The 21,906-nt window shown below is 45.0% G+C and overlaps 1 protein-coding gene and 1 long non-coding RNA gene across 2 annotated transcripts in view; one reads left to right on the top strand and one right to left on the bottom strand.

Annotated features, from left to right (window-relative positions):
• LOC149872952 (uncharacterized) overlaps positions 1 to 21,906 on the top strand; it is a 35,202-nt gene that overhangs the window by 9,370 nt on the left and 3,926 nt on the right. Inside the window, exon 2 of the long non-coding RNA XR_016440928.1 lies at positions 15,778 to 16,201. This is a non-coding gene — a long non-coding RNA (uncharacterized LOC149872952). The remainder of the gene's footprint in view (positions 1 to 15,777; positions 16,202 to 21,906) is intronic.
• The window catches only part of LOC149872951 (uncharacterized), a 550,350-nt gene continuing 538,934 nt past the window's right edge, over positions 10,491 to 21,906 (bottom strand). The window contains exon 20 of the mRNA XM_090037132.1: positions 10,491 to 10,887. The gene's annotated coding sequence lies outside the window, so the exon portion shown is untranslated. The remainder of the gene's footprint in view (positions 10,888 to 21,906) is intronic.

The raw sequence follows: 21,906 nt of genomic DNA, 5'->3' as shown, positions 1-21,906 counted from the left end.
CCAGTCTCTCAATACAAATAATAAGTAACCTCACTCTCTTGCTCCAGATTTCTCTTCAAAATTAATTTCTGTAGGTTGGCCTTCCAATATGGGCTTCCATTCCTTCTCTCATTTTGGATGCTACGCTATACTAATGATTGAGTTCATTTACACATTAAAGTGCTTTATTTTAAAAAATTTCAGAAGCAAAGGAACATTGTGCTTGTGTAACCAGTTGTATAACTGTGGGGGGGGAGGAGCAGTGAAGGTGACTGAGGCATGAACCTCAGGTACCAGAGGTATAGCAGGGCAGCTCCACATCCTAGGCAGCAGTGGTGCACAGGGCAGCATTGCTCTGATCACCCTATTCAGTTTTGCTACTGCTGGGCATAACTTTTTGGGAGGAGGAGAATGCAAAAATAATTGCTAAAGCTGGAGGCTATCTGTGCTGCCTCTCCACTGTGACACAGCAGCCCTGTATGCTAAAATTCTGCATGGCACAGACCTGCCTTTATTCCTCTGTTGGTGCATCTACACATGCAATTAATGCACCTTAATGTTACTCCACAGTAAATTAAGGAGTGTTAAGAGTAGGCCAGGAATGTGTCTACACTTGCACACTGTTGCACCCAACAGGAGCAGTCAGATGTAGAGCTACTCCTTCCCTTCTCTGCCTCCTGCAGCAGCCAGGGAAAGCTGCAGACTCTGGCTGAAGCTTCTCAGATGCCAGGGGGCACAGGAGGGGCAGGGGCACGCTGGGAGGGGATGCTGTCCTGGGAGCCTGTGGCCAGTACTCCCCACCCTCCCCCTCCAGCAGTTGTGGCCAGGGCACCATGTCCATGAGGTGCTCATGGATCACTTCCTCCTCCACACCCCACAGTATGTTGCCTGAGTGGCTGCCCATGAACCCCAGGCATGCAGGGCAACCCCAGGACCACACATACTAAAGACAGTTAGCAACAAACACCAAACAGTATTTCCCTCCGCCACACAATAGCATACCTCCCTCCTCATCCCCAACAAGACCCACCTCCTTCCCCAACAGCACACTTCCTCCTTTCCTGCCTTCCACACACCCCTCCCTAACCCCAACATGCACCAACAGTAAAGGACCCACTTCCTGTACAACTATGTACATTGTGCTTTGTCAACTGCTGATGGGGGGGAACAGTGGGGTGGAAGTGCTTATGGCACAGATCCTAGGGAAAGGCATCTGGCACCCCAGCCCCTGGTGGCACCACCATAGGTGCAGATGCTGTGGTGAGGCCAGCAGGCTGGGGGCTCACCCAGGGACAAGGGTGGGAGCTATCCAGCCTGATCAGCCTGCTCCCCATCCTCCACCACAGGGCCAGAGTCAGCAGGGCCCTCATGCAGTGCTAGCCTGGCTGCTGGCAGCTTCTGGTCAGGGGCCACATGGCAGCCAGGCGAGCAGTGGCTAGTGTCCCAGGTGGGGGACCAAGCTGCTCTGGGACCCAGGGGGCCCTGATCACTGCATTTGTCCCTGAACCTCATTCCAAGTCCATTGAGAGGCTTGGTGGTGGGCTGTGGATGGCTGTCAGGGACAAGCAGGGCTGGAGCAAGGGTCTGGGCTGTGGGCAGCTGCCAGAGCCAAATGCAGCCAGAGCTGGAGCCAGGACTAGGGGTTTGGCACTGGGTGTCATGAAACTGACTGCCAGTGCTAGGATGGGTCCAGCACCCAATGATCCTCATCAGTTGTCTCTTCTGCCTGGACCACCATGGAGGACTGTTACTCCTGGGACTTGAGCAGCCTCTTGAGAAGGGTGAAATGCCTCTCCTTAAGGGTGAGGATCCTTTCCTGGGGGGTGTGGTCCTCCTGGGCCCTCTCCAGTTCCTGATCCAGGTCCTGGGCTTACCAGGCCTGTGAGTCTTCAAGTTGCTCCTCCACTGCTGTGACCATTTGGTCCAGCAGCAGGGTGCCGTCCTGTGTGCACCACTGGCATAGTCAGAGCGCGCAGATGGTGCCAGCCAATGGTGGTGGCATCCTTGCAGACACAACCCCACTGGTGGCTGGTGCTTCTCCCCTCTGTGAAGCTCCTGGACATGTAAAGCAAGGACAGAGAGGCTCTTTGTGAGACTTTGCAACATTTCAGAGAGAACCTGCACTGTACGAAGAGGCTGTGTACTGCTGGGTTTCAGATTGGGGGTGGTGCATGCACAGGTGGCAGAGACCATGTTAAGTTGTCTGAGTGGGCCCTGCCACAGGTGAGCCCTCCATCCCCACTCCCTCTGCAGGGGCAGGTGGGATGCTTGCTGCTTGCAGCAGGCAGGTTGCCTTCTTTCTTCCCTAACCAGGATGGGCTACAGCTCCTCCTGACTCCCTCCCACTTCTCTCTGCTATAAGCCAGACAGTTTGATCCATGCTGCTAGGCCTGCAGTGTCCAGGTTCTGGGAGAGAGGGGCACCCTCCTGGCTGGGACACAGATTTGATAACATCCCCACCCTCCCCCAGGTGGCCCTTTCTGGAAAGGCACCTTGGGCCAGGGCTTTCCCCACGTGTGACCTTCTCCTCAAGTGTACCTCTGCTGAGAATATCCCATTCATGCCATGATGATCTGTCTGAGCACATCAAGGGATGCCCAACCCACTATGCCCTGCTGCTATTGATTGCTATGGTGCCCCCTGGGTGCAGCTGGAAACCTTGTGTGGGGCCCTGAGCTTCAGGCAAGCCCACATTTCCCTGCAATGTGTGCCACTGTCTGGAGGGTTATCTCTGCCTACACTAAATGTCTGATCCCTGCAGCCAAGACGGAGATCACTGCTGCAATCGATGAGTTTCTCTGCATGTGACAGGGTCCTGGCTGCCTGGCTGGGAGGGTACTGGCTGCTCAGTATGGTCTCCCCTCCCACCTCCCTGCAGGTTGGAACAAGAAACTTGGGCAGGCTAGAGGGAGATCAGCCAGGCAGGGTGAGAAGGAGAGGGGGTCCCAACCCTCCCTGTGGGGCCCCTGGCTCCAAGCAGGTAGCCTGGGAATGGGAAAATGTATTGGCATGGGTAGTAACAGTGCCCCCTTCCCCTGCTGGGCCTCCTCCTTGTGTGGAGCTTACTGGACAGGTGTGGCAGACACACCTGTTGATTGGACTGTCTCTGCCAGTGGTGAGGTGGTACAGCTACCTGCAGTGTCCCAGGGCACAGAGACATAGCACCTAGATGCCATCTGGGGTGGAGCTGGAACTGCCCACCACTAAAGTCATCCCTGGCCTTACTTGGGGTGCAGGCCCAGAGTTGATGGGATGGATGTTGGGCCAGGCTGTCTGAGCTGCCACTTGATGCTGAGGACCTGTGGTTGTGGCTGGTGTCCTGAGAACCCCTTCCCCAGAGAGTGATCATCACTGCTGGGCCACAGCAGAGGGTTTGGCCGCTTTCCCATGCTTGAGTACACATGACGGGTCTTGCCAGAGTCCCTCACAGCCATTATGTGGTCCAGCTGCCGCATGAAGGGCATGGTCCTGCAGACAGCTCCAGACTGATGATTGTGGCCCATGATGTGGACCCACTTGGCCTGCAGGGCATTGACCTTGATGCAGCACTTGAGTCCAGACCACTAGTGGCCCTACTTCCACATGTGGGCTGCCATTACCTTGTAGATGATATGAGTGTTTGACCATATGCCCAGCCAAATTGCCTCTGTACCTCTGTGTCACCCCAGACTGCAATGAGGTTGGCAAGCTCTTGCTTGAACCAGTTGGGGCCCTGGGACACTGTCTCCAGCATTAGAGATGGTACCATCCTAGCTGCTGCCAGGGACCTTGGGGGATCAGGCACAGACTCTGAGTGCTGGCAGGGGTTGGTGCATACTTGCAGAGGAGGGACACAATGCCCGGGGCGAGCAGCAGCTACCACAGTCCCCAGGGGTCAGGTCAGGGGTCTGGAGGCCAAGGAGCCATCCCTTCCATGTGGCTGCAGGAACTGCCACCCATGTGGCTCTGCTCCTTGCTGATATGACTGACCAGGAACAGATTAGCGCCCAACATTGGCCTCTACATATGCACTATTACACAGTAGCTAATGCACCATTAATCTAGTATCTTTATTTCTTAGTACCAGCAAACCACACATTAGCCTAATTTATTGCACAGTAAATCCCACATACATGTAGACAATGGTGCTTTATTGTGAGTTAGATTAGCCTAATGCATAGTAAAGCATCTCGTGTAGACATGCCCTGCTTGTAACACAACAATGACCTTTGAGTGTCATTATCTGACATTTTCCCCATAATCCCTGATCCTTGTTCTTCTGTCCTATCTGTTTCTATGACATAGTAAATCTTATTTAAACCCCAATCCTGCAAATCTAGCTTCACATAGAGTTAGTTCTGGCATAGCACCCACAGATCCCATGTCAGAACCTAGACCTCTTAGTATTGTGCTTTGTGGAACCATTTTGTTTGAGTATAGAGCATTTTGCATTAGTGGTATCCTAAACATGCTTAAAGTATGCTTCTAAGTATCATTTTAATGGTGTACTTGCATTGTAAATGTTGCATTAATCTCTTTCTAAATATGCAACCATGTTAAATAGAGAACCCTGATTAATATATTTTCTTTGCAAATTAGAATGCTCAGTTTAGGTTTACATAGCTATTACAAATACATTGAATAAAACCAACAAAGATTACCTAGCATTTCCATCATATTGTTCCTTTGTAACTAAAACATATTGAGGAAAAATATATAGCATTGTTTATGGAAAAATAATTCTTGTAGATACACTTGGAAAACTGAAAACATTCATAAACAGCTCACTCTTTGGGGAAGAGGAAAAGTGCCATTAAACAGGTGTTAGAATTTAAATGACATCTCATTAGTGACTTCTTTTTGCAGCTCAGAGACAAATAAAACCTTCATTTAAAAGCATTAGTGCTGCTCCTAAGGGTTTCTGGAATCATAATGTTTTGTTTTATGAAGGTATTTAGCCCCTCCCAACCTTTTTGCTTATTTCTACAAAATAAACCAGGTATATTTTTAAGTTAAGACTGAGAATGAAACCATTGGTGAATAGGGTGACTGCAGTGCTGTTAATATCCTGGCCTCTCACCAGCAAGTCACATAAAAGTATCATTATCTGCTTCAATGAGAGAAGAAAAAGAAGCTCTATCCATCCTGTATACATGATTCTAATTTTCCTCAAGTAGATTTGAAACATATGACATGTTTCTCTTGGAAAAATTTTAAGTAAGTTTTCTTTATTTTTCCTACCCTCTGCAAATAAAACATTCCTTAATAAAACATCAGGCTGTTTTGGAGATATATTTGTTATAAATATAGTACTTGTAAAAGTGTAACAAAATCAATATGAACATGAATTCATGTGAAAGCATTTTGGGTATCACAAAAGATAACAGGTCAACTTTTCAGGTTCACCTAACAAAAACTACTGACAAAATAGTGATGCAACCTGACTTGGGTGACCTGATTCATGTGCTATACCTTAATTCATCATATCTCATCACTGGATTTATTTCAGTTTGCAAGAGAAGAATGGGTGATGAAATGTGAACCCATGATTATATGATATTTTAATAAAATCCAGCTTGTTTAATAACTTGGATAAGTACACTTGACCACTTGACTGGTTACTAGGAGTGTGTAAAACAGGCCATACTCAATTTGGATTTGGCCCAAATAGGGGACAGTGATTTGATTAATTGATTTGGATCAATGTCCCTGATTCAATTCAGCCGAATCTGAATCTGAAGATTTGATGCTGATTCAGAGAATCAGCAATTCGGCAATAGACACAGCCTTAAATGTTTTTTCTACATACCTCAAGGTACCAGGCACAGCTCATGAATGCTGTGATGGCCGGTGGATGGAGCGTTGCACAGGAACACGGGGGGGCCCTCACATGTTCGGTGGTGAACCAGGAAGTGAACTGGAAGTACTTCCAGCCCACTTTTGGGTCCACTGCCAAGCACGCAGGGGGCTTCCTCCCCTGAACCCCCTGCCTCAGTGATTGGCTGTGGGGCGACCCTAAGTTCCCACCCCCCAGACCCAGGAGGCACCATTCACCAAGCCAGGGGGAGACACCAGGGGGCGGAGCCTTTACACTCCCCGGTGGACCCAGAAGTGGTCTGGAAGTGCTTCTAGTCCAATTCCAGGTCTGCTGCCAAGCATGTGCCTATCCCCATGCACTTCTGTGGGTTGCTCCAGCTGCCCCAGCATCTCAGCATTCATGAGCTGCCTGGTACATTGAGGTATGTAGAAAAAACATTTAAAGCTGTGTCAATGTACGAATCATTGAATCTTTCCAAATCACTCCAAATTGATTCAGAGGGTTCCAATTTGATTCAGAGAGATTAAAGGGACTTCTAATTTGATTTGGAATCAGAGATTCAGTCACCAAACCGAGTCAAATCTCCACTGAATCAGGTAAGCGACCAAAGCGTCGCATAGCCCTATTGGTTACCACCTTCCTATTTTTGGCACTATATATATGGTACCATTGCTGGTACTATGGGAAATATGAGTTACCATCCCCACCATCAAAAAGGAATGTGATGTAGTGAATAAAGCACATGAAAACATTGGGGGTCTTTGATTCTATTCCTGGCTCATCAATGTTCCACAAGTCTTTCAACCTGTTCATTTTCTCATGCTTAAACCAGTATAATAGTTACACAAATATAATAATTAATCCAGTGTGTGAGGCTTAGCTGTTACATCATGTCACTAGTTACTATGGCATTGGGCCCATTTAGTAAAATTTATGAAGGAATTTGAGATCCATGGATAAAAAAATAGATATTACTGTTTCTAAATTAGCTGTAAACATTTAAAGAAAAGACTTGAACATTATCTAGACCACTGGTTCTCAACCTTTTGAGACATGAGGCATCCCTCAATAGACTCAAGGCAACCTCTGGAAGATATCACCTCTTAGTTTTCGACTCAATTTTTGACGATAGAAAGATAACAGAAATTCTTGTGTGGCAAAGGACTCAGAAGGACCACAGCACCTCATATTTTTAACACCATGGATTCCTACTTGAAATCTCTGGGTTTATCTTGTGAATTGTATTTGCCCACCTAACAGTACAAACATTGCATGACACCGCACTGTACCCTAGAAAGGATCTCAGGGCACCCCAGGGTGTCATAACAACCTAACTGAGAACCACTGATCCAGACATTAGTAAAAACTTAAACATAAATCATTGGATAGAAAATACCAATGGAAATGTAATAATGTCATTACACAAATCAACGGTTCAACTGATTAGTAGTTAGGAGGTAGTTAGGTCAAAGTATGTGGTCCTCATGGGTGACCTGAACTTTCCAGAGATCTGCTGGGAAGAGCAGTCAGCCAGGCCTGACCACTCATGTAGGTTCCTAGCCAAAATACAGGACCTCCATTTAACCCAACAGGTGCACAGCCCCACCAGGGGAGACGGCTGGTTGGATCTGGTGCTGGCCATGGGTGAGGACCTGGTGAGGGGGCTGCAGGTGCTCGACCACCTGGGTGATAGCAATTATTGCCTGCTGGAATTCACCATCCAGCGCAAGGTGGCAAAGGCAGCAGCCCTGGACTTCAGGAGGGTGGACTTCAATGAGGTAAAGAGAATAGTCAGGAAGGCACTAAGGTCCCGGAGGGGAGGGGAGCCAGGTGTCCAAGAAGAGTGGTCGTTCCTTAAGGAGATGATCATCTAAGACCAAAGGGAGGTAATCCCAACACGGATCAAAGGGGGCAAGAGTGTGCAAAAGCCCCCATGGCTCACCAAAAGCATATGGGAACATCTCCTAGTTAAAATGGAAGGGAGGGGCCATCACTAGGGAGGATTATACCTTGGTTGCTCAGAGCTGCAGGGGGGCAGTCAGGAAGTCCAAGGTGGACATGGAACTGGGACTAGCTACCCAGATCAAGGACAACAAGAAGTCCTGTTTTAAATACAAAGGGGGTAAAAAGAAGGTATCGGGTGATTTGGGGCCTCTCCAAGACATGCTAGAAAAGCTGGTCATCACGCCATATGACAAAGCTAACCTATTTAACAATTTCTTTGCCTCCATTTTCCTGAGCAGGGACCAGATTAGCCCCCTCACTGGGCCCCCCTCAGGCCCCAGGGGAGGCGTACCCAGGCCTAGGGTCAGAGAGGATCTAGTCAGGGAACTTCTGAAGGGAATGAATGTATTTAAATCAGCTGGTCCTGCTGATCTCTACCCCAGAGTGCTGAGGGAATTAGCAGAGGTCATTGCAGGACCTCTGGCACGGCTTTATGAGCACTCGTGGTGCTGTGGTGTGGTGCCAGAGGACTGGAAAAGGGCCAATGTGGTTGCCATTTTCAAAAAAGGAAGGAAGAAGGACCGAGGAAACTATAGGCCAGTTAGTCTTACCTCGATCCTGGGTAAGCTTTTTGAGAGAAATATCATGGTGCATGTCCATGAGGGGCCAGCAAGGAGAGATTATGCTTAGGGGCAACCAACATGGGCTCATTAGAGGCAGGTCCTGTCAGACCAACCTGGTGGCCTTCCATGACCAGGTCACAAAATCCTTAGATGCAGGGGTAGCAACGGACATAGTCTTTCTGGACTTTCGGAAGGCCTTCGACACTGTCTCTCACCCCATTCTCATTAAAAAACTAGGGGACTGTGGTGTCGACACCTACACAGTCAAATGGGTCACTAACTGACTGGAGGGCTGCACCCAGAGAGTGGTAGTGGATGGGTCATTTTCGACTTGGAGGGATGTGGGCAGTGGGGTCCCCCAGGGCTCTGTCCTTGGGCCTGCACTGTTCAACATCTTCATCAGCAACTTGGACAAGGGGGTAAAAACCACCCTGTTCAGGTGGTTTGCAGATGACACTAAGATGTGGGGGGAACTGGGCATGCTAGAAGGGAGGAATAGGCTGAAATCTGACCTAGACAGGTTACAGAGGTGGGCGGATGAGAATAGGATGGGTTTCAACACTAACAAGTGCAAGGTGATGCACCTGGGGAGGTAGAACCAGCAGCATACCTACAGGCTGGGGAACTCCCTTCTCATCAGTGCAGAGGCAGAAAAGGATCTTGGAGTCATCATTGATGCCAAGATGAAAATGGGCAGGCAGTGTGGGGACATGGTCAGGAAGGCCAACCATACCTTGTCATGCATCTACAGATGCATCTCAAGCAGGTCCAAGGAGGTGATCCTCCCCCTCTATGCAACACTGGTCAGGCCACAGCTGGAGTACTGTGTCCAGTTCTGTGCGCCCCACTTCAGGAGGGATGTGGACCATACTGAGAGGGTCCAGAGGAGGGCCACCCACATGATCTGGGGACAACAGGTCAAACCCTACAATGAGAGACTGCAGGACCTGAACCTGTTCAGCCTTCACAAGAGAAGGCTGAGGGGGGATCTGGTGACCATAATCTCACTAGGGGGGACCAGAAGGGTTTGGGAGGGACCTTGTTTCCCCTAGCGCCCCCTGGCATAACAAGGAATAACGGCCATAAATTGTTGGAGAGTAGGTTTAGATTAGACATCTGTAAGAACTACTTCACAGTTAGGGCGGCTAGGATCTGGAACCAACTTCCAAGGGAAGTGGTGCTGGCTCCTACCCTGGGGGTCTTTAAGAAGAGGCTTGATGCCTACCTGGCTGGAGTCATTTGAGCCCAGTTTTTCTCCTGCCCAGGCAGGGGGTTGGACTTGAAGATCTACAAGGTCCCTTCCAACCCTACTTCTATGATTCTATGATTATTCAAATAAAACCAGAAAGGAGATATTGAATTAGACTTAAAACAGCAAATGATCTGAGGATTTTTTCATTAAAACGCCACATAATTTCTCTGTAAGGCTGATTACCACAAGAGATAAATGAAACCAGAAGTTATATTGCCTTGAAATGGGATTAGATGTATATATGGATAATGAAAATAGTGTTAGGGTCACAACTGAGGGTACTGACCAATATCCACGCCTACAACAGCTAGTTTAGAGTTTCCTTTCCTTGATAATAGTATTATTTGAAAATCGAGTTGAAAATAAAATCCTCTCATCCCAACTTGACATAGATTGTCAAATCCTTCTAATTTACTGTAATAAGACGTGCCCTAAATTTAACAGTCTTCTTTAAAGAAAAATAATCACATTTAATAATCTTAATATTATATGTGAGGACTGAGACATGTCCATTTAAGACATCTATCTACATGACCTATCCAGATCAACTGGGAACATTCGGTTCAGGGAAGTCTCAAAGATGAAAAAGGTGAAGCTGACAAGAAGTCTGATACACTGGTATATACTACAGTGTGACAAGAACAAAATAAAATTGATGAACAGAAATTCACTGGACTCGATGATCTCCTGAGGTCCCTTCCAGCCCTAATCTCTATGAAATCTATGAAACATCTACTACTACTAATAGAAAAAAAAATAACTTTCTGAAAAATGTTTACAACATGCAAGTGACAGGTATATTTCTATATTTATTTATTACCAAATGCGGTATTTTCTACACAAATAATTGTAAGAGTTTTGAAAAGGAACACAGGAAAATAATTTTGGAGGATGTGACCTTTGCGTCATACATGATAATCAGAGTAAAGCTCTAAAAGAATAACTCATGCACTAACATAATTAATCAAATATTTGATCAAGTGTGAGATGTTTTAATTTTTTCCTGGAGAAATAGTGGTTCCACTGAAGTCAAAAACAGTATGCCCACTGAATTCAGTGGGCCAGGTTTTCATCTCTTCTCTATTCAGGGCCAAATCCCCTGGCCTGCAGTACTCTGGAGTGCTTATATGATATACCCATCATTCCATTTTCTGACTCCGAGAACTGTACAGGTTCTAATACCCACCAAAAATTCTGTAGCCAGAGAGGAAAAATGAGGATAGGACTGGATTTTATGTTCAATATTTTGTCGCACATCCTTTGTTTCTCACTGTTTTTCAGATTCTGGTTCACTGCAGGAAAGAAAACAAAAAGGAAAAGGAAACAAAAAACATGTTACTTCTTGTTAAAGAAATAAAAATACCATAAAAGTACTCTAAACTAGCTTTGAGCCCCACCAGATTTTGAAGAATTAGCACACACAAGCGGGAAAAACTTTCTTTAATTTAAACAAAAAATTACAACTTTTGGAAATGCTAACATTCACAGAAACTCTGAACTTTCATTTGAGCTTTCAGTGTTTTTGAAAACAATTATTCCTTCCATAGGCAATGTCTTTGTTTTAGTAACTAGAAAATATAAAGGAAGGTAACATTCTTACATGAGTATAAAGCTCGCCACTGTGATAATTTGCATTTTTTCATAAACCCCTGTTCTCAGGCCTTAAGTCCATTTTCCACAATGGGAGAAGAAGCAACTTTATAATATGAGGCACTGTGTAGTATCTTATTCTAATGCAGTTTCCTGTTGCTGTTAAAGTCAAACCTCTTAATACCTTTCTCTATTGTCTTCCTCACAGGAACTTAGGGATAATATAGGACACTATTTCCCAGGAATTCTGACACGTGCAATCATGGTATATAAAGGATTATTATTTAAGAGGAAATGTATTAGAATGCCAATAGAAGTTACCAATAGCTAGGCTGTAGTTGTATGGAGAATTGTGTCTTGAAACACTGGTTACTAAGTTAAGGAAATAGTACACAGACCTGGGTTCCATGCTTCTATATGAGGACACTGTATGTGCATACAGGCATTTAGCACTTGGTCTTTAAGCTATGTGAATGTAGAGTGGGAGTGATGTGTACAGCTGTCCACCAAACCCAGGAGCTGCACAGGGGAAAGAAGTAAATAACACAGGGTGGGATCAGGGGGGTCTTATAGGTCTATGGGGGGGGGGGGGTTGGCAGCTCCAGGGACAGTAGACTGGCAGGTCCAGAGAAGGGTTGGTGGGGTTGTTTGTCCAGGGATGGGAGAGATCAGATGACCAAAAATAGCTCAGTCAGGGTGGAGCGGGGCTGAGGCAAGTGGTTGCACTCTGAATGTATGAAGGCATTCAAAAGATCAGGTTAACCTGTTCCCCAATCTATGTTAGTTCACTCCTCAGGTAAACTAATTTAGACCAGGTTGCTGTTGTTTAACCCCCACGATGCCTGCAGAGATTGGCACTTAGATCAATGCAGCCCTAGTTTTGTGGGTCTAAATGTAATGCCTGTACATACCCTATGAAACTTGGGCTCCAAAAAAAATTCTCTCCATCCCAAAGTCTCTCAGTGGTTATCATCAGCAGCCTAATACCAGGACTGTAGCTATTTGACTGTAACTATTCTTGTGATCACCAAGAACAGACATCTGTGACTGATGCTACTAGTCTCATCATTCCTTGCGGTCTGCAGACTTTTCCTTGCATGTTACTAGTTCAGTCAGTGTTTTGGCAACACTTATGGCACCTTTGACAAAATGCCCCTGGTCAGGTACTTTTGTCCTTCTTTTCTGTCTGTGCCTAAGGTAAGACGTTTGTTTCTGTTCTCCCAAAGAAGACATTATAGTAAATACCTGCCCAAACAATCTAAGACAAAAAGTGTCTTCAATAAATCAATGTGCATTTGAAAAACAAGAAAATACCATGGTGAAATCAAAGATAAACTGTTCAAAAACATACATCTCAGACTCCCTAGCGGCCCAGATAAGCCCAAACAATTGAAGTTACTGAAACAAAAGTCAGAAAATATGATGTCCAGGTTTCCAGAGTTCTACATCTCTCTCAGGCTGTCAAAGTCCTTGTCTGACCCTCAGCATTACACTGCCTCTGAGTTCCCTGGTGTCAGTGAGCTCTGCCTCTTGAAGTTGGATAGATATCTGTCAATTATACTCTTCAGGGTACTTTGAGGTGGCCAGGTATGACCTTCCTCATTATCATACCAGGCATGAAAGCATCCTTTGTATTGACAATAAGGTTTGTTCTTAGTGCACATAGCCTCCTTTCTCTGTCCCAGTATATACCCTAAGCTACAAGTTCTTTTAATATTGTATTTGCTGCTTCTGTATTTTGTACTGTACATTGCTTCCGTTGCTAATTTATAACACATAATCAATCTTTACATAAAACCTGGTCAGAATGAAGTTAATTGGTATATTCTGCTCTACTTTCAACCTGAATTAATATGTCTGTAGCAGCCCCTCAGAAAATGAACACTGTTTACTAGGGCTGTGTGAAGCTTCAGTAGGCGATTTGATTCAGTTGAGATTTGCCCTGATTTGGGGACTGAATCTCCAAATCCAAATCAAATCAGGACACCAATTAAAAGCTTGGAATCATCCAAATTGATTCAGAAAAAGATTTGGGAAAGATTTGGTGACTAGGCCATACACTAAACAGGCAGCTGACACAGTTGCTTCCAGCTGGTAAGTCTGTTGGGGTTGGAGGAAGGGAAGGAGCATAGGGGAGTGGGGGATTGGGGCTGGGGCTGGGACAAGCTGCCCAGCTGGTGTGGGGGGATGTGTTACTTGGGGAGGAGGTGGGGGGTACGGGATGCAGGTGCGGCAGTGCTGGGAGCAGGGGCTATGCCCTGCTGCCACTTGCCTAGCTGGGGCAGGGTGGGGCAGATGTGGGCATGGCTTGTTCTGGGTGGAAGTGGGTCATAGCCCCTGCTCCCAGCACTGCTGCGCCTGTATCCCACACCCCACCAACACTGCCTGGCAAGCAGCAGCAGTGCCTACCCCCTCTGTGCCAGCTGGGTGAGCAGTGGCAGCGCACTTGGCCCCACACCAGCTGGGCAAGCGGCAGCAGTGCCTGCCTCCCCGCGCCGGCTGGACAAGTGGCAGCAGCGCAGAGTCCCTGTTCCCAGTGCTAATGCAGGTGTGGCAACGCTGAGAGCAGGGGCTATTTCCTGCTGCCACCTGCACATCCAGTGTGTGGTGGGGGGGCATGATGCAGGTACGGCTTGCTCCAGGTGGAAGGGGGCAAGCAGCAGTGGGTGCATAGCCCCTGCTCCCAGTGCTGCCACACCCACATCAGCACTGAGAACAGGGTCTCTACCCTCCCACCACTTGCCAGCCGGTGTGGAGATACACGAGATGTGGGTGTGGTGGCACAGGGAGCAGGAGTTATGCCCTGGTGGCGCTTGTCCCCTTCTGCCCAGAGTGAGCTGCACCCACATCCTGCCCCACCCTGGCTGGGCAAGTGGTAGCAGGGCAGAGCCCCTGCTCCCAGTGCTGCCACACCCTCATCCTGCGCCCTCCTGCCCTGCTCCCTGAGTAATGCACCCCCCCACCCCAGCTGGGCAGCTTGTCCCAGCCCCAATCTCTCCCTCCCCCATGCCCCTTCCCTCCCCCAACCCCAACAGACTTACCAGCTGGAGGCCTGTTTAGTCTATGGCCGAATCTCCAAAGTGGCACCAAATCTTTTGGATTTGATTTGGCTGAATCGAATTGGGACAGTGATATGAAACTCTTAATCAAATCACTGTCCTTTGAATCGGTTGAATCTGAATCCAAAGCGAATACTGGCCACTTTGCACAGGCCTACTGTTTATCCTGTCTGAGGAGTCATTGCACTGACCTGGCTCAGAATATTACCTGAAGGTTTTTGTCAAGGCACTTTTCCCAATCAGAAATGTAAAGGGACCATATTTCAAAAATAATACAATTCTTAGTGATATACAGATATATCAAATGTAGTTTATTGAGGTACTCTATCCAATATGCTGCAGTCAGAAGATACTTTAAAAAACCCAAGTAACTTCATCACAAGGAAAGTCATGTATCCAGCCTGAATTTTTTGTAGTAGATTCCCTAAAGGAGAGGTGGGATTAGTATTGATGGGAAGTTGGTTATTTTAGTGTCATCATATTTCTGAGAATCTTAGCAGACTCTGTATAGACACACTGGTTCTACAACTCACAGCAGCTTGTTAAAGAGACTTGAGTGACATCCCAGCATACACCTAGCTTCCTACTGAGTCTCCAACATCTGTTACTGCCTGTCTGGAATACAGACTGCTTTCTAAGAAAAAAGTAAGGCTTTGTTTTTCTTTTTACACATATGCTCAGTCTCTCAGAGTCTGAGCTGATCCCTACCATGTCCTTGGACATCTATGCCATTCATTTCTTTAATTACATGTTACACAAAGCAGGCATTATGTGTTACATAAACACTTATATTAAGTGTTGCTCTCTGTACTTTCTCAAAGAAATAGAAAAATTTTAAAGTAAAAAAAGGCAACAAACCTCTTGCAAACTACTGTGAGTACTTCTGTTATACAGTTAGAAAGTACTTGGAGGTGACCTGACATCTTTAGTGTTTTTTAATGTTAACTAAGTAGAACAGAGTGACTGAAGCTTAGCACAGCTTTAATGAAACTTGAGGCTATAGATCCTGATTCTAGGTATGGATGAGCCTAAGGTCAGCCAAAACTAAAATCCAAGTTTGTTTGATTAAACATGACCATTGAAGGTCTGATACATCAGCTCATTGTATACTACTAAACTCTTCACCCTACTAGTCCCAATTACAGTACAACCTGGCAGCAGAGATCTAGTGTTTTTTCCCCACAAATGGTATAGGACATAATCCTTAGTTTGTAGCTGTGGGATGGGAGCAACCAGACAAGCATCAGCAAGTATATTAAATATTGGAAGTATTCCAAAAGGAAGGTTGGAAAGAATAGTAAAACTTAGGCAGTATGATAGCACTAAACATACAAAAACGTAGTAAATTAGAGCTAGTATGAAGTCCTGAGGTGTCTCACTGAGTGGATAAAGTATATGAAGATTAGTTTAGCTTTCCAGTTAATTACCCAGAAAAGATAAACACACTACCAAATTAAACAAGTTTATTTCAATCTATTCTCAGTTAAAAGGGAAGTTATCTTGTTTATCTAAAGGTATACATTTTATTTTCAGAACAAGCTTCATCAAAATACCACAATATTAAACTGAGCATTTTTGTGTTTAACCCATGCATAATTCTGGCAACAAAGAGGCCTCAACTCAGACAGATGCAACATTCCTTGTTAGAAAGGCAAGTCACGAAAAGCATATCATTCCTGAACTAAGCATTCACCAAGGCTTCCAGTTCACTTCCAGTGCTAATTCATGGATTTGGTCCTAATCTTCACAAGTGCCCATGGATCACTGGAGACTGTTTCTCCACCCACAGTCTACCAAGATTGCTGCACTCAGCCTAGCAAAACCAGGACAAAATATCTCCTGCAAAGACTATTCAGCAGCAGAAGAAATGATAAGTCAGAAGAAAGGCCAAAGTCAGAATGATGCTACAGCAGGCAATCTGCAGAACTATCTATGTGCTACAGCTTTTTCATCATTGGTGAGTATGTCTGTACAAGATGCTTTACTGAGCAGTAGATTAATCTACTGTGCAGCAAAGTGTCACTAAGTAACTGTATGCAGGAGCTACTGTGCAGTAGATTAGACTACTGCACAGCTTTCTCCTACCTGTACATACAAGTAGTAGATTTACTGTGCAGTATATTGCGCAGTAGCGCATGGTTATATAGCTGACCAGGAGCAAATTGCTCCCAATCAGCCCAGGCAGGAATGGGTGGGAGAACAATACCCTCCCCCAGGAGCTGCCTGCTGCCAAACCCCCACTTGTGCTACAGGGCTAGATGGGGACAATGTCCACTGCCCCTGCAGCAGGCAGCTTCTGACCCCTGGCTCTGAGTTTGGAGCTGGGGGCTAGGACTGCCTACTGCTGGGTCCAGCTCCAGTCATGGATCCAGGGCAGGAACAATGTCCCCTTGCCGCTGCAACAGACAGCTCCATCCCTAGCTCCAGAATCAGAGCCCGCCCCGGCTGCAGACAGGTGCCAGGGCAATATCCTAACTCCTGGCTCTGATCTCAGAGCTGGGGCCAGGAGCTGCCTGCTGTAGGGGCAATGGACATTGTTCCCACCTGGCTCCACAATCAGAGTGGGGGTTGAGCAACAGGCAGCTGCCTGGAGTAGGAGTAGGGGTGGGAATCAGCTGCCCCAAAGGCAGGAGAGCTCTCCCCACCCTCTACAGCCCAGGCCTGACACTGGTGCCCCACCCCCACAAGCCCAGGGCTGGAAACCAGGGGAACCTAGAGCTCTCCCTGGCTGCCATATAGAAGCAGAGCAGGACAGGAGTATCTGTGCCTTGAACTGCACCAATCAGGAGCAAATTTGCTCCCAATGGGTACACTTGTAGACGTGCATTCAGGGAAAGCTTATTGCACAGTATTTTATTGCTCAGTAAGCTTTCTGAGCATTAATTGTACATGTAGACATGCCCAGTGAAATTCAAAATATCCCCACAAAAATGCAATGTCACAATCTACACTATGGAAGAACTTATAGAAGTCACAGAAATAAGCTAAGTTCTCTTTTTTCTGTGCTCAAATATTATGATGATAGGTACTGCCAAAAGTCCTGACAGATCTATAAAAATATCAAAAACATTTTCCTTTCCCCAACAAAAAAATTAAACAGGTTTTTTTGGGAAGACCTACACTATCTGTATCCAGTATGTTATCTAGAAATTAATTTATATAATTAATATAGTCAGTGTAACCTTAAAATGTATTTAGCCACAAGTCACCACCACCACCACCAAAGGAAAAAAAAAACAACCGGCACAAATCTATTGATTTCAGTGAACTGATTTGGACCTTATCTATTATTCCTTATTAATATTCTTACCTTGACTATGACAGTACCTCTTCCTTTATGTTTAACAAAAACAAATGACTTAAAGACCATCATTCATCTTTAACCCTCAATAGAAACTGTTTTATCATTATTTTTCCCCTACAAGGTGTATGTCCCAATTCAAATGGATGCAATAAAAAGCATTCCTGAAGTATATCATCTCTGGTTAACCACATTAAGTATTCTTTAAATGGAGAAGCCATTTATATTGGACAGGTTTCTCAATTGGAACAGAAGAGTAGATCTCAAAGGAATTTTTATGGATGACATTCATATATCTTAATTCTAGGTTGTGTAGTACAATTTGATAGATACATTACTAATATAGCTAGGGGAAAACAATTAAATCAAGAATTTGAACTGAATTTCTTTCTCTTCAGGCACATTATCTCATGGTTTGGATTTTAAGGTGTTTCAGAAGTGTCCAAATCCAGAAGTGACAAACTCATCTAAACCTCACAGGCCAGATGAGGAGTAAGGGGCCAGTCTGCAGGCTGGATCAGGCCCACAGACCAGCTCCACATGCTGGAGCCAGCCCACAGGGCTGGTGCCACATACAGCATGAGCCCTGACTGGCCCCACATGTGATACATGCCACCAGTCTGGAGTGGGTGCTGCATGTGGCACCCATGCTAGACTAGCCCTGCGCTCTGAGTTTGGCCTGTGAGCCTGGTAAATGGGCTCATACTGAACCAGCCCTGGATCCAGCATGCAGGGCTGGGTTGGCGTGAGCAGAACATGCAGTGCTTGCCCCAGAAAGGTCCCGTGTGCTGCATGTAGCACATGCCCACTCCAGTCCCTACACTGTATGCACCAGTTGGGTTCCATGCACCAAATGCAGCAGGCAGAGTGAAGGCCAGCATGTGCAATGTATGGGCCTAGTCCAAGATCCCCAGGAAGCACTGCAAGCTGGATGGTATGGCACCATGGGCCATATTTTGGCACTCCTGTCCTAAGGTATCGAAATACATCATTATGAAGAGTTACCTATGGTAGCATTTCTACAAAATGCATTTATATTTTTTTTCTATTTTGAAATCAGAATGTGAGTGAAAAATCTACACTAAGAAAATGTTGAAAATTATAACGACTTTACAGAAAATAGGGCCAAGCGAACACTGGCCATGCACTTATGGTTAGGCACTAAAGTTTTTTTAAACCAGTGATTTGGCTTTGAACAGCATCTACATGCTATTTGTCAGAGCAGTAATTACAAATAGGGGGTGAATTTCACTAATGTATGCAAGTCCCAGGGTGGTTTATGACTTTACTAATTCTGCTTACAGGAAAAAGTACTAGAAGAGTACGATTTACATTAAAAAAAGATTTTGAAAATATTTAACACGGACAAAGAAATTCTTGGGCCTGGTTCAGATTATCTCAATGGTGCTTAATGAGACTTAAGTAGGAGTTGGACACTTCAGGCACCTATATATGTGCTGGATGTCTGTTCTGACAAGTGCTAATTAGCGATTAACTGAGTCTGCTGGAGTGTGTTAATTAATGCGCTCCAGCAACCTCTCCGTCACATGTATTCAGTGTCCCTGCTATTCAAAATAGTTCAAGTGCCCTCCACTAAGCCAGAACAAGAAACCAAGTACATGGCTATCTCAGAATGGGGATTTGGGATTGTGAGTAGAAAGTTAATGGAGATATGTAGTTCAGATATACTACTGAGAATAAACATTTCATGTCTTTCTGAGTCACTCAACTGTGGCGAATTCCACTCCCTGTTCTCTGAATAGAGCACCTAGATGCATACATCTGAACCTCTCGGATATCTCCAAAATTTCTTCACTGATTTTATGAGGATGTTAAATGTCTACATGGGTCATTTGGTCCCCTTCTGGAGCTGGTGTTCAAAAGATAAGCAGGGATGTATAAGTTTAAGAGCACACTAAGCCAGTTTGGATACTGACTGCAGTGACTCTCCATGCTGCTCTACCTCATCACATCAACATGCAGTTTTTATACTCATGAAGGCAAACATAACCCCTGTACTCCATAATACAAACTAGTAAAGGCAAACATAACCCCTGTACTCCATAATACAAACTAGTAACTTGCACTGTCCCTGCCTGGCAGGAAAAACAAACCACAAAGAGGAGAGTAAGGAGAAAAGGAGCTGTTTTTATTAGCAATCATGCTCTCCTGGTAACACAACACCAGGTGAGGAGGAATTGGGAAGTTATACACTGCCACAGCTTTGACCCACGCTTCCTCAGGCCTCAAGGGATAAATTGATTTTATAGGGTCTAAATACTTGTCAGTATTGATACAGGAAATGAAAAATCATTTCACTGCCATGGACATGGGGCAAGTTCTACAAAAAGTACATACTTTTAGATTCCAGTATGGGGTAGTCCAAGTACAGGATGACAAAGTTCTTAATTCCTTATACAATCTATTTTTAAATGTATTTTGCTATTGTGATTTTTTTTTATTAAAAAGTGACTTACAGGAAAGGTTTTCATTTCTCTTTGGAATATTATCTTGAAAAATCCATGTTTTCCAAAGCATTAAGACAATTTAGAAAAGGAAAAAAAATTTTAAAAAAGTGGAAAGGAACCAACTTTGCATTGCCATTGGTGAGGATGTTTTTTTTAAAGACAGGTTGGGTTTGGAAAACAAGCTAACAGTACTGCCTTTCAACTGAATATAGTTAAATAGTGCTGCCTCTCGCTTCCCATCCCAAATCCCAAGAGGACCTTATAGGAAATTGTCAAACTGTCCAAAACTTTGGGAAAAAGCAAACAAAAGTTAAGAGGCAGTTTGATTCTAGAGTCATACTCAGCTGCTCCTTTATTGAAACCAGTGTTTAGGCTGGCATTGTAAAGGAACTGGTTGCCTAATACAGTGAAGTGTTGAGCAATTTTAATATAGGGATGTGTGCCCCATACATAGGCCAGATACAGACATTACACTTCTACTGGTATAAGTTATCAGGAGCCAGGCTATACCCATAACAGGACAGAACTTCAGCACACAGAGACTGGCTTAGACAGACTCCCCCCATCTTCCCTCCACAATGCTGTTTTTATCCTCATTCCTCTTCTCTTACAAATGCCATTCATAGTTCTCTCTGTTTTCCTTCCTCCATTTGGAAGAGTGCTTCTCACCCATCCTCACCTGACTTTCCTTTGTTCACATTCTGTCTCTCTATGGCCAGGTACAGACATTACACTTTTAATGATATAAGTAATTGTAAACTGGTCTATACCCATAACAGAACAGAAGCTGGCCATACATAGACTGCTTTAAAAATGGTGGAACACAGTCTAATATTTGACACCCGCCCTCCCCCCCCGCCTAACCTCCACCAAAGGACAAATGTGCGTTCTGTTTGCTACTGATCTAAACTGTGCTACTGAAAGAAAACTGCATAACTTGGATTGATTCCTCCTAAGCTTTCTGAATGTCTGTACCTAAGCCACAATGGCTATTGAAAATGCTCAGCTCCTCAAAAGAGTGAGTCCTGAAGCAATTAAAAGTATACTTGTGCAAAAGTAGAATTCAAGGGTAACTGACAAATGAAAAAGGCTTTCAGTAATTTGGGTCACTTTTCAATCCAAAATGCTTTTTTTAGTTACAATGGAAACATAAGTATGAGAAAATTGCCTGAAAAAATTGCTCTAGCTAAGCAGTGGTCTTGTGTTGCAGGTAAAAAAGGATGTTTTATGCACAGTACACTATTCATATCAGACTGTAGTAGCAAACTGGGTTGAGCACTATTTTCTTCCCTTTCAATTTAAACAAGGTGGGGAGGAAGAATACTACAGTCCTTCTGACTATGTAATAAACATTTCATTTTCTTCATTTTGCTTTGTGTCTCTATTGATTCTCCTGATGAGAATTCTGCTATTGCTGCAAAATATCACAAGGGTAACTTTGTGTGTGCAAGGGTAGTAGTAACAGCTTTCTGAGTGTGACCTTTACCGTTTCACCCTCCGGGTCATGCTGCCTCACTAATATTTAAATTTTTAAAATGGCTTAGCATGCACTTCTGAGTTCTAATCTTTAGTCAAACTCTTGGTTCACCTTCCAGCCCCAGACTCCTCCAAGATCGGAGTTATATTAATATTGTTAGTTACAGCTACTCAAGTCAGCAGAGACCTACTCCATTCAGCCTTTTCCCCCTTCCCTTTTTTTGAAAAAAGGGCAAACTGTTTTATATCGACAACCATCTGTGAGTCTGTCTTTCAGACCATCAAACCCTTCCATCCATTACAGAGAGCCTTCCTCACCTCCGCTGCATGACAGCGCAATAAAGATGACATACTAATTCAATGACTTGTAATTTCAGCTAAACAAAGACAAGTGCTGCAGCTTCTCCTTTTGTGTTT

Source organism: Crocodylus siamensis, chromosome 1 (assembly GCF_052110815.1).
Source record: "Crocodylus siamensis isolate JL-2025a chromosome 1, ASM5211081v1, whole genome shotgun sequence".
NCBI classification, from domain to species: Eukaryota; Metazoa; Chordata; order Crocodylia; family Crocodylidae; genus Crocodylus; species Crocodylus siamensis.
This window is presented reverse-complemented; position numbering and strand designations above follow the sequence as displayed.